Source organism: Zea mays, chromosome 2 (assembly GCF_902167145.1).
Source record: "Zea mays cultivar B73 chromosome 2, Zm-B73-REFERENCE-NAM-5.0, whole genome shotgun sequence".
Classification (NCBI taxonomy): Eukaryota; Viridiplantae; Streptophyta; class Magnoliopsida; order Poales; family Poaceae; genus Zea; species Zea mays.
The window spans coordinates 153,772,203-153,785,280 of NC_050097.1; positions in this window are offsets into that span (position 1 = coordinate 153,772,203).

Genomic DNA, 13,078 nt, shown 5'->3' on the forward strand with positions numbered 1-13,078 from the left:
ACGGTGGCTCTCAGCCCCTTACGGAAGCAAGGAGACGTCAGCAAGGTCCCGACAGCCCCGACAGCTGTGCTTCTACACAGCTCAAACGATCCTCCGACGGCCATGACACCGCGTACACAGGGCTCTAGCAACTCTCCGACAGCCACGTTGGCATGTACATAGGGCTCTAGCTCCTCTCTGCCGGACCAGTTAGCATATTGCTACACCCCCATTGTACACCTGGACCCTCTCCTTGCATCTATAAAAGGAAGGGACAGGGCCCTCATACGGGGGGTGGTCGCGCGGGACTCCCTCTCTCCCTCGCGAAGGCTTGTAACACCTACTGCAAGCGCACCCACTCTGGTGCAGGATAACACGGAGCCAAGGTTTTTCCCCCCTTCGTGTCTCGTCTCACGCCAACCCATCTGGGCGGGGGACGTAGCGACAATTTACTCGTCGGTCCAGGGAACCCCGGGGTCGAAACGCCGACAGTTGGCGCGCCAGGTAGGGGTCTGCTGCGTGTTGACGAACAACATCCCGTTGAGCTCCAGATGGGTAGTCTCCAGCAACCTCTTCAGCCTGGGACGCAGCTCCGTTTTGAGAGTCTCGAGTTCATGTCCCTCGATGGCAGCTATGACATGGTACTCCTTCCCCCGCAGCGCGATAGCGACAACGACGGCCGTCAGCCCGCCCGGCGGCGGCGGACTCGGCGACGTCTTCCCCCCATGGCGGAAGAGCAGCATCCGGTTTGTCCCATCGCCTTCCTCGCCGCAGGAGGAGAAGGCGGGGCAACCGCGGCCAAGCAGGAGGCGACACCTCGTCGGCGGTCGAGCGAGTCGACGACGCTGGCACCCCAGCAGGGGACACGTCAGGCGTTGACCTCGCGCCTGAGACGACAGCGAGTGTCGTTTCCCCGCAACACGCCAACCCCAAGCGGACAGACGACGCCAGCACTCTCACGGAGGACTTGCTGGGCGTTAGCCTCGTACCCGAGATAACGGTGCAGTCCGTCCCCGACGCGACTCCATCACCGTCCATCGATCGAGAGGTACCATCCGTTTTCCACCCTGTGCCTTTTAGATTCAGATTCGATCCACCAAGCGACCCCGCTTCGGTGAGCGCTTTCATAAAGGCATATCCTAACCTTTTGGGGTACCATATGTGGTCAACCTGGGACCGACTGACGGCCGTCTCGACCTATGGGCCCCCGGGTTCCGAGGAAGATGACGAGCCCAACTCTGGTTGGGATTTCTCCGGGCTCGGTAATCCTAGTGCCATGCGAGACTTCATGACCGCATGTGACTACTGCCTCTCCGATTGCTCCGATGACGGCCACAGCCTTGACAACGAGGGCTGTGGCCCAAGTCGCGAATGTTTCCACGTCGATCTAGGGGGTCACGACGAAGGCAACCACCTTGGTATGCCAGAGGACGACGATCCCCCTGGGCCTGTGCCTCGCGTTGACATCCTACGGGAGCTAGCTGTGGTCCTAGTCCATGCGGGGGGTCAGGACACTCGAGCAAATCCGCGAGATGCAGGCCAAGCTCGACGAGGAAGCAGGACAACTTGTGCAGCTCCGGCAAAACATCGAGCATGAGTGGGCAAGCCGAGCACTAGCCGGAGAAGCGCGTCATCAGGCCCAGGACTTCCAGCGCCGTATCGCTGACGATGCCAGGGCAAGGCTGCCCCCGGCTTCCAGTGGGGTCGGCCAGAACCTGGCTGCAGCGGCAATACTACTCCGAGCGATGCCTGAGCCATCCGCCACCGAGGGGCAGTGTATCCAGGGAGAACTCAAGAATCTCTTGGAGGATGCCGCGGTCCGATGGGCCGAGAGCTCTGCCTCCCGAAGGCAAGGGTACCCCCCGGAGCATCGCGCCGCGACTTCCCGATTCATGCAGGAAGCCTCGGTCCACACCGGGCGCACACGGGACGCAACGCCTGCAGCCCCTGGCCGCCTCGGCAACGAGCACCACCTCCATGACCGTCGAGCCCGCCTCGATGAAAAGGTGCGCCGAGGCTACCACCCCAGGCGTGGGGGACGCTACGACAGCGAGGAGGATTAGAGCCCCTCGCCCGAGCCACCCGGTCCGCAAGCTTTTAGCCGGGCCATATGACGGGCACCGTTCCCGACCCGGTTTCGAGCCCCGACTACCATCACCAAGTACTCGGGGGAAACAAGGTCGGAACTGTGGCTTGCGGACTACCGGCTGGCCTGCCAGCTACGTGGAATGGATGATGACAACCTCATCATCCGCAACCTCCCCCTGTTCCTCTCCAACGCCGCCCGAGCCTGGCTGGAGCATCTGCCTCCTGCGCAGATCTCCAACTGGGACGATCTGGTCAAAGCCTTTGCTAGAAACTTCCAGGGCACGTACGTGCGCCCTGGGAACTCTTGGGATCTCCAAAGCTACCGCCAGTAGCTAAGGGAATCCTTGCGAGACTACATCCGGCGGTTTTCGAAGCAGCGCACCGAGCTGCCCAACATCACCGACTCGGATGTCATCAGCGCGTTCCTCGCCGGCACCACTTGCCGCGACCTGGTGAGCAAGCTGGGCGCAAGACTCCCACCAGGGCGAGCGAGTTGATGGATATCGCCACCAAGTTCGCCTCTGGTCAGGAGGCAGTCGAGGCCATCTTTCGGAAGGACAAGCAGCCTAGGGACGCCAGCAGGAAGACGTCCCCGAGGCGTCTGCCCAGCGCGGCATGAAGAAGATGGCCAAGAAGAAGTCGCAAGCGAACGCGACGCCGCCTACGTAGATCTTGTCGCTGCCGCCGAGCACAGGAACGTTCGGAAGCCTCCCGAAGGGGCCAACCTGTTCGACAAGATGCTCAAAGAGTCGTGCCCCTATCATCAGGGTCCCATCAAGCACACCCTTGAGGAATGTGTCATGCTTCGGCACTACTTCCATAAAGTCGGGCCCCCGGCGCAAGGTGGCAGAGGCCATGACAACGACAAGAAGGAGGGAAACAAGGCAGAAGAGTTCCCCGAGGTCCACGACTGTTTCATGATCTACGGTGGGCAAGTGGCGAACGCCTTGGCTCGGCACCGCAAGCAGGAGCACCGGGAGGTCTGCTCGGTGAAGGTGGCGGCGCCAGTCTACCTAGACTGGTCCGACAAGCCCATCACCTTCGACCAAGGCGACCACCCCGACCGCGTGCCGAGCCTAGGAAAGTACCCGCTCCTTGTCGACCCCGTCATCAGCAACATCAGGCTCACCAAGGTCCTCATGGACGGAGGCAGCAGCCTCAACATCATCTACGCCGAGACCCTCGGGCTCTTGCAGATCGATTCCACGATCCGGGCCGGTGCGGCACCTTTTCACGGGATCATCCCCGGGAAGCGCGTCCAACCCCTTGGACAACTCGATCTGCCCGTCTGCTTCGAGACTCCCTCCAACTTCCGAAAGGAAACCCTCACGTTTGAGGTGTGAAAGGGAAATAGGCTTTAAACCTTTTCCTAAATGATTTTGGTGATTGAATGTCCAACACAAACAATTGGACTAATTAGTTTGCTCTAGATTATATGTTCTACAGGTGCCAAAGATTCAACATAAAACCAATAAAAAGAACAAGACAAGAGTCAAAATAAAGGAGCAAAGGGGCAACCGAAGGCACCCCTGGTCTGGCACACCGGACTGTCCGGTGTGCCACCGGACAGTGAACAGTACCTGTCCGGTGCACCAGGAAACGCAGACTCAAACTCGCCACCTTCGGGAAAGTCCAGGGCCGGCGCGCTATAATTCACCGGACTGTCCGGTGTACACCGGACAGTGTCCGGTGCTCCAACGGAACGCGGCCTCAGGAACTCGGCAGCCTCGGGATTTCACGAAGACTGCTCCGCTAAAATTCACCGGACTGTCCGGTGTCCACCGGACTGTCCGGTGTGCCAGCGGAGCAACGGCTACTTCGCGCCAACGGTCGACTCTAACAGTAAACATTGCAGAACAGTACACGCGGCAGAAGTCAGAGCAGAGGATCAGAGAGGCACCGGACTGTCCGGTGTGCACCGGACTGTCCGGTGTGCACCGGACTGTCCGGTGCCACATGAGGACAAAAGCCTCCAACGGTCGACCAGCTCCAACCCCAACGGATAGGATGACGTGGCTGGGGCACCGGACATGTCCGGTGTGCACCGGACTGTCCGGTGCGCCCATCGCCAGCAGACTTCATCAACGGCTAGTTTTTGGATGGTGGCTATAAATACCACCCCAACCGGCCACTTTGATGGGAGGGAGTCCAAGCAACATTCCAAGTCATCTAGTTGACATACTCAAGCCCTCCCAACCACATATATTCATTGATCCATCCTATACACAAGATTTAGACCACTACAACCAACACAAGTGCCACAAAAGAGAGAGCAAGCAATTGAGAGCTACTCAATTGAGTTTAGCCCTAGCGCCTTGTGAGATTCATTGAGAGATAGTGTGTGCTACATCTTTGTGTTCATTTGCGCGTGGAGTTTTTGACTCCCATTCAAACTTCCTCCAAAGTGTTGGAGGCTTGTAAAAGCTAGCAAGAGACACCAAAGATTGTGGTGGTCCTTGTGGGATCGAGAGTGATCCTTGAGAAGAAGAAGAGCTCGCCGATCCTTGTGTGATCGGGAGAGAGGGAAAGGGTTGAAAAAGACCCGTCCTTAAGTGGACTCCTCAACGGGGACTAGGCCTTCGAGGGCCGAACCTCGGTAAAACAAATCACCCATGTTCATTGTGCTTTTGCTTGTGATTTGTTTGCTTTCCCTTACTCTAAGTTCTCTTGCACTATTCTTTGCTCATATCATTTGGTGTTGCTTCAAGTTAAAATCTTATTTAAGAGAAGCAACACTCCGCAAGAAAAGAACTTGAGTTAGTGCTCTTTTTCATCTAAGCTTTCTTGCTTTGTTATCATAGAATTATTAGTTGTATTGATTTATCACTTCCGCATTATTTGAAAGCTATACTCTCTACTAGCAAGAACTTAGTTTTTATACTCCGATAATTGTTCATCTTGTTCTAACCACTAATCAAAGGATCTAGTTGGGGGATAAAGTTTTAATTTTCAGGTTTCGCCTATCCACCCCCCCTCTAGGCGACTTTCAATTGGTATCAGAGCTAGGCACTTCATCTTGAGTCTAACAACTCGAAGTGATGGCTCGTAGAAGATCCCAAAAGAACAAGAAGACCCAGGAAAACCCAACTCGGAAGGAGGTAACTCTTGAGATTCTATTTGATGATTGTTCTAACTATGATTCATGGTCATCTAGTGTGATAAATGCTTTTAGAACCATAGATCCTCGATTAGAACAAATTATAGACAAGAGTATTTTTCCCTCCAATTTCAATGGAAAAATTAATTCCGAGGAGGATCAAAGATGTTATCGCTTAAACTATCTAGCTTTTGACATCTTAACTAATTCTCTTAGCAAAGAAGATTATCATGCCTTCATATCAAACTATGACGAATCCGTCCATGATGCGCATGATATTTGGACTAGAATTAGAAGCAAATTTGATGAGTCCAAACATGATAGTTCATTTTGTGCTTCTACTTCCCTTGGTATTTGTGATACTAACTCTTGCAAGGAAGAAGAAGAAAATGAACGATGGAGACCAAACGATGAATCCACCTCTCCAAAAGGTTTGTCTTCCCATTTCAATTCCCACATATGTTGTGTGGCTAATGAAAATGATAGCGGAAGCACAAATGAGGATGAGGAGGAAGAAAGAAGCTTTGTGCATCTCTACGCTCGCCTAAGCCAAGAAGATAAGGCGATCATGCTCAAACTTCTAGAGAGAGCGAGAGAGCAAAGCGAAGCTCGTCAAAGGCTAGAAGATATTCTCTCCATAAAGATGCAACACTTTGACGAGTTGACTAAAGAACATGAGGAGCTAAAGTGCTCTCATGTTGATTTGGTCCAAAGGTATGAAACTATTTCAATTGAGCAAAATAACGCGTTACATTGTATCGCTCAATTAGTAAATAAGAATACCTTGCTAAAGGACCAAGTAGAAAAGCTAAAAATTGAAAATCTAGCTTTTCAAGAAAAATATGATATGCTCCTATGCTCTCATGAAAATCTTAGAGATGATCATATCATATTAAACATTGCTCATGAGGTTGTGATAGAAAATTTAAAATCCCAACAACCTCACTCATGCACATGTATTCAAATTGATACTATATTACCATGTGCTAATGCTTGTTGTTTGTCAACAAGCAAATCTTCCTTTGAGCTAGAATTTGCAGGAACAAATGATGATTCATATCAAAAGCTCAAAGAAGAAAATGAGAGGCTAAAGATGAGCTTGACACAACTAAAAGGGAAATGCATTGCCCAACCTTCTCAAGATAACCGTAATCACATGGTGAAGAAGCTTGAGACGGGAAAAACCGCGGCATGCACTACATCCCTTGAAGAAAATGTCAAGGTTTTGAGGATTGCCATGAGGAGGAAACAAAAGATGAAATTCAACACCTCCTCCAAAAGCCTCAACCACGCCTCCACAAAAGGTAACATCCAAGGTAATAATCAAACCACACTTCACATCAAGAGGTGTAGTGAATGCTTTGAAGAGGGGCACTTGATTAGGTCATGTCCCTACATTAAAAATGGCTTGATTATTAACAAGGATGATAGACTTTGTTTTAAATGCTCCAAGAAGGGACACTTGCTTAGATCTTGTCCCCATTTAAAACAAAAAGGCATAGGGTTAGAAAAGAAAGTTTTTACCAACCATGTAGCAGGCAACAAACAAGGAAAGAAGAAAACGTCAAATCTTGGAAAACGCCTTTGCTACACATGCCGTAAGAAGGGACATCAATGCAAGGATTGTCCCATTGGTAACAATTTCACTCCTAACTTGTCAATTGATTCTCATGTAACTAGGCAACCCAAAATTGCAACTTGTGCTAGAAAGGTAATGAGTTTACCTAGTGCTAACACAAAGGACTTTTGGATTCCTAGATCTTTGTTGACTAACCTTAACGGACTCATCAAGCGATGGGTACCAAAATGTGCTTGACAAGATTTGTAGGAGAAGGAGATGATATGAACCTTTGGGGTGCTTGAGGGAGTTAATTCAATTCTTATCAACCCAAGCTATCAATCTTCAAATGATCTACATATTCAAGATTGACCCAAGGTTACTTCAGTTTATTGTATTCAAAACTCATATCATCTCGGGAAGATATTAATGTTGTAGGAAATAAAGAATCATCATGTGCGGAATATCAAAACCTACAACATGGAGGAAAGTCAAGGGATGGTAACATTTATATTCTTAAGTGCAATTATCTTAATTTGTCATGTGTCTTGTGTAGTCACATAGAAATAGAAAGCACTTAAGGATGTTTTAAAATTATGTCATCATTCTTTGAAGAAATTCCTCTCATATGGTAGATTGTGTATTTATCAAACTCTATATTATGACAATCTACATGTTTTTAAATTGTTGCAAGTTCACATGGCATGTCCTTACTTTAATTATTCTATTATTGCCATGTTCTAGATATAGAGAGATATTTCATGTTCTTAAAAGAATAAGGTGTCATGTAAGAAATTCAAATACTTAGGACACTTATAAAAGGAAAAATTCTCTCTATAGCTAGAAAAGTGAAGACTAATGTTTTTATCTAAATAATTTAAGTAGTCTCACTTGTGAGATAATTTTCTCTATGGAAATGCGTAATCCACCATGAAAAGAAAAATCAATCCAATAATTTATGTTGTATGTTCTATTGCTTAAATTGGATATGATTCTTCTACATTTATCGCTCTCCATGTTATGAATTAGATTTATTCCCTTAAGTCTCAAGAATTTAACCATGCTTGTTTTATGAGTTAAAACTAGGCATACTTCATGAAATAATCTAGTTCATATTATAAAGTTTCCATGCCAATAGTTATTCACTTTTCATTCTTTATCAAAATGATTACTAAATGGAAACTAGTGCTTGTGTTGCTAACGTATCTCTTGAGCTTACTTATAAATATGCATAGAAGGGAAAGTACACAAGCCTCATGGGTTGATCTTCACCCAAAAGAAGAAAGGTAAAAGCAAAGGTATGGGAACTCATCTTCTTAATTAAGTTTAGTTCCCATCTCAATGGGTATTTAATCTAAATTATCATATTCTACCCTTGTGAGGAATAGATTCGCTATTGGACCGAAATTAACTAAGTGTGCATTCAAATATCATTTTCTTAATGCTCATGTCCATTAGAATCTATTTAATGCCTTTGCAATATTTATATATATGTTATCATATTGATTTGCTTCCAAGTGATGATTAACTAACTTCAATATGATAAAGTAAAATCTCCAATGATTATTAAAATGCTTAAAAGATGCTCACTCATCTTTCTCAAAAGAAATGCACTAATGTTAAGGATTTTACTTCATGTCTATGTGATTTGTGGATGATGAATTTTGTATGCTAATTATCTAAAGTAATCATCCTTCACCATATACTCCCTTGCGCTATTAACATGTCTCTTGAGTATTTTCAATAAGTTTGGAAGGAAAAAGAGACAACTATAAAGGGAGGACACTCAAATGAAAAAGAAAGAACATCAAGGACAACAACACCTACTTGGACAATAAGGTTTTCACAACAATCAATGGTGTGGTTGTAAGCATTCTAAATCCTTTTTCATTATGAGGTTACCAGGCTTAAGTTATTTGTTGCAAAATTTATGAGCCTTGATCAAAATGTATAATGCTTCCCCCTTTATGTCCTTAAAAGTGAATGCATCGAAATCAATTCTTTCAATTACCTGATGCATATCTTTAGGGGGAGTCCATTCTTATATTTTGATTATGTTGAGACTATTGCTTTATCTTAATAATTTCATATAGTCTCTTGCATGAGAATAATGTTTCTCATATTGTATGCTACTTCACATCAATCAAACTTGTTAAAGTAATATCGCTTTCATCAAGGTTTGTTGCTTTCATTTCTAAATGTAGCATGCTTATTGGATTCTCCTATTTTTAAGCTTGATTGAAAATCTTAATGCCCTTGTTGTTTTCTTGATCGCATATTGGTTGATCATTGAACAACTTCAATTAACACGTATGCTTCTTAGTGCCTCATGTAATTTGAATTTGATTTCAATTGGTATGCACTAAGGAAAAAGGAGAATTCATGATTCATTTATGCAACTTGTGATCCATTTGATATATGCTAACAATAACTTGAAAAAGATCACTAGTTATAGAACTCTCTCTTGTGCAAAGTATTTCCACATATTGTCATTAAGTATAGATCTTAAGCAACTAAGACTAAGGACAAAGCACAATGAAGAGAGCGTCTCTATGAGAAGGTACAAAAGGGTAAAATCACTTCCTTTCATTTAAACTTGTACCTAAATCTTCCTCTTATAAGCATTCTTTGCATATCTTATACATAAGGAAGAGAAAGCATGTCCTTTGCATTTATCCCTGCTTCATACCTAGTTTAACCTCTTAAAATTTCACTCATGCATTATTGCATCCTTGCTAAAACTAGATGAAGTGATTCTATTATCAAAGAGCTTAAAGCTTAACCTTGTAACGAGGATAAGCTACCTTTGTTCCAAAGGTGGATGGTCCTTAAGTCTCTTTGAAATCCTTAAAGGAAAATGCTTAAAATGTTTGCAACATGCTTTCATAAGTGCATAAACTGTCTTGAGCATCACTCATATACTATGACATAATGCACTTCACTTTCCCTATGATATAGACTTGTTCTCATTAACCTAATTATGTGCACTTGGCATTTAAGGCCAAAATATGTATTCCTCTCAAGGCACATATTTAGGGGGAGAAATCTATATTATATAGAACTATGATCATGCTTAATTGACATATCTCTTGATCATATCTCTTTCATTTTGGTACAAATGCATATATCCTATTATTCCCGTACCATGACTACGACTAATATGTTTCCAAGTATATTACTATGCTAAGTCGTAGATTGAAAGGGAAATGGAGTCTTCGGCGAAAACAAAGGCTTCCACTCCGTATATCATACTTCGCCATCACTCCAAGCAACTCTCTATTCTTTGGGGGAGAAATGAGCATCAAAGAAAAGGACTTCGTCTCTGGAAGAGAGTAAGAGCCCAAAGCTAAAAGACCGGACTTCGCCTTTGGTATAATCTTAACTCATTTATTTATGCCCAAAGGGGAAGATAGCACTTCAAGGGCTCTAATGATTCCGTTTTTTGGCGATTCATGCCAAAAAGGGGGAGAAATGAGCCCAAAGCAAAAGGACCGCACCACCACCACCAAATTCAAAAACTTAGTGCTTTCCAAAAGTATTTATCATTCAAATTCAAAAACTTAGTGCTTTCCAAAAGTATTTATCATTTGGTATCCTATTGTGTTCAAAAAGGGGGAGAAAGGAGTATTTCAAAAATGGTATATCAAAACCCTCTTGAACACTAAGAGGTGGATCTCTTTTAGGGGGAGTTTTGTTAAGTCAAAAGAAAAGCATTTGAAACAGGGGGAGAAAATTTAAAATCTTGAAAATGCTTTACAAACTCTTATTCATTTACCTTTGACTATTTGCAAAAGATCTTTGAAATGGATTTACAAAAAGAATTTGCAAAAACAAAACATGTGGTGCAAGCGTGGTCCAAAATACTAAGTAAAATAAAGAAAGAAAGCATCCGTGCATATTTTATGAAATGAATATTGGTTTAATTCCAAGTAATCTTTGCACCTTTTCTATGCAAACTAGTTCAATTATTCTCTTATATATTTGCTTTGGTTTGTGTTGGCATCAATCACCAAAAAGGGGGAGATTGAAAGGGAAATAGGCTTTAAACCTTTTCCTAAATGATTTTGGTGATTGAATGTCCAACACAAACAATTGGACTAATTAGTTTGCTCTAGATTATATGTTCTACAGGTGCCAAAGATTCAACATAAAACCAATAAAAAGAACAAGACAAGAGTCAAAATAAAGGAGCAAAGGGGCAACCGAAGGCACCCCTGGTCTGGCACACCGGACTGTCCGGTGTGCCACCGGACAGTGAACAGTACCTGTCCGGTGCACCAGGAAACGCAGACTCAAACTCGCCACCTTCGGGAAAGTCCAGGGCCGGCGCGCTATAATTCACCGGACTGTCCGGTGTACACCGGACAGTGTCCGGTGCTCCAACGGAACGCGGCCTCAGGAACTCGGCAGCCTCGGGATTTCACGAAGACTGCTCCGCTAAAATTCACCGGACTGTCCGGTGTCCACCGGACTGTCCGGTGTGCCAGCGGAGCAACGGCTACTTCGCGCCAATGGTCGACTCTGACAGTAAACAGTGCAGAACAGTACACGCGGCAGAAGTCAGAGCAGAGGATCAGAGAGGCACCGGACTGTCCGGTGTGCACCGGACTGTCCGGTGCCACATGAGGACAAAAGCCTCCAACGGTCGACCAGCTCCAACCCCAACGGATAGGATGACGTGGCTGGGGCACCGGACATGTCCGGTGTGCACCGGACTGTCCGGTGCGCCCATCGCCAGCAGACTTCATCAACGGCTAGTTTTTGGATGGTGGCTATAAATACCACCCCAACCGGCCACTTTGATGGGAGGGAGTCCAAGCAACATTCCAAGTCATCTAGTTGACATACTCAAGCCCTCCCAACCACATATATTCATTGATCCATCCTATACACAAGATTTAGACCACTACAACCAACACAAGTGCCACAAAAGAGAGAGCAAGCAATTGAGAGCTACTCAATTGAGTTTAGCCCTAGCGCCTTGTGAGATTCATTGAGAGATAGTGTGTGCTACATCTTTGTGTTCATTTGCGCGTGGAGTTTTTGACTCCCATTCAAACTTCCTCCAAAGTGTTGGAGGCTTGTAAAAGCTAGCAAGAGACACCAAAGATTGTGGTGGTCCTTGTGGGATCGAGAGTGATCCTTGAGAAGAAGAAGAGCTCGCCGATCCTTGTGTGATCGGGAGAGAGGGAAAGGGTTGAAAAAGACCCGTCCTTAAGTGGACTCCTCAACGGGGACTAGGCCTTCGAGGGCCGAACCTCGGTAAAACAAATCACCCGTGTTCATTGTGCTTTTGCTTGTGATTTGTTTGCTTTCCCTTACAATAAGTTCTCTTGCACTATTCTTTGCTCATATCATTTGGTGTTGCTTCAAGTTAAAATCTTATTTAAGAGAAGCAACACTCCGCAAGAAAAGAACTTGAGTTAGTGCTCTTTTTCATCTAAGCTTTCTTGCTTTGTTATCATAGAATTATTAGTTGTATTGATTTATCACTTCCGCATTATTTGAAAGCTATACTCTCTACTAGCAAGAACTTAGTTTTTATACTCCGATAATTGTTCATCTTGTTCTAACCACTAATCAAAGGATCTAGTTGGGGGATAAAGTTTTAATTTTCAGGTTTCGCCTATCCACCCCCCCTCTAGGCGACTTTCAAGGTGGTCAGGTTCCGAGGAACCTACCATGCGGTGCTGGGGAGACCGTGCTACGCCAAGTTCATGGCCGTCCCCAACTACACCTACCTCAAGCTCAAGATGCCCGGTCCCAACGGGGTCATCACCGTTGGGTCCACGTACCGACACACGTACGAATGCGACGTGGAGTGCGTGGAGTACGCTGAGGCCCTCGCCGAGTCCGAGGCCCTCATCGCCGACCTGGAGAGCCTCTCCAAGGAGGTGCCAGATGCGAAGCGCCACGCCGGCAACTTCGAGCCAGCAGAGGCGGTTAAGTCCGTCCCTCTAGACCCCAGCAACGACGCCTCCAATCAAGTCCGGATCGGCTTCGAGCTCGACCCCAAATAGGAAGCAGTGCTCGTTGACTTTCTCCACGCGAACGCTGAGGTTTTTGCGTTGAGTCCCTTGGACATGCCTGGCATACCGAGGGATGTCGCCGAGCACTCGCTGGATATCCAAGCTGGAGCCCGACCCATGAAGCAGTCTCTGCGCCGTTTCAACGAAGAAAAGCGCAGAGCCATAGGCGAGGAGATCCACAAGCTGATGGTTGCGGGGTTCATCAAAGAGGTATTCCATCCCGAATGGTTAGCCAACCCTGTGCTTGTGAAAAAGAAAGGTGGGAAGTGGAGGGTGTGTGTAGAATACACTGGTCTAAACAAAGCATGTCCGAAGGTTCCCTACCCT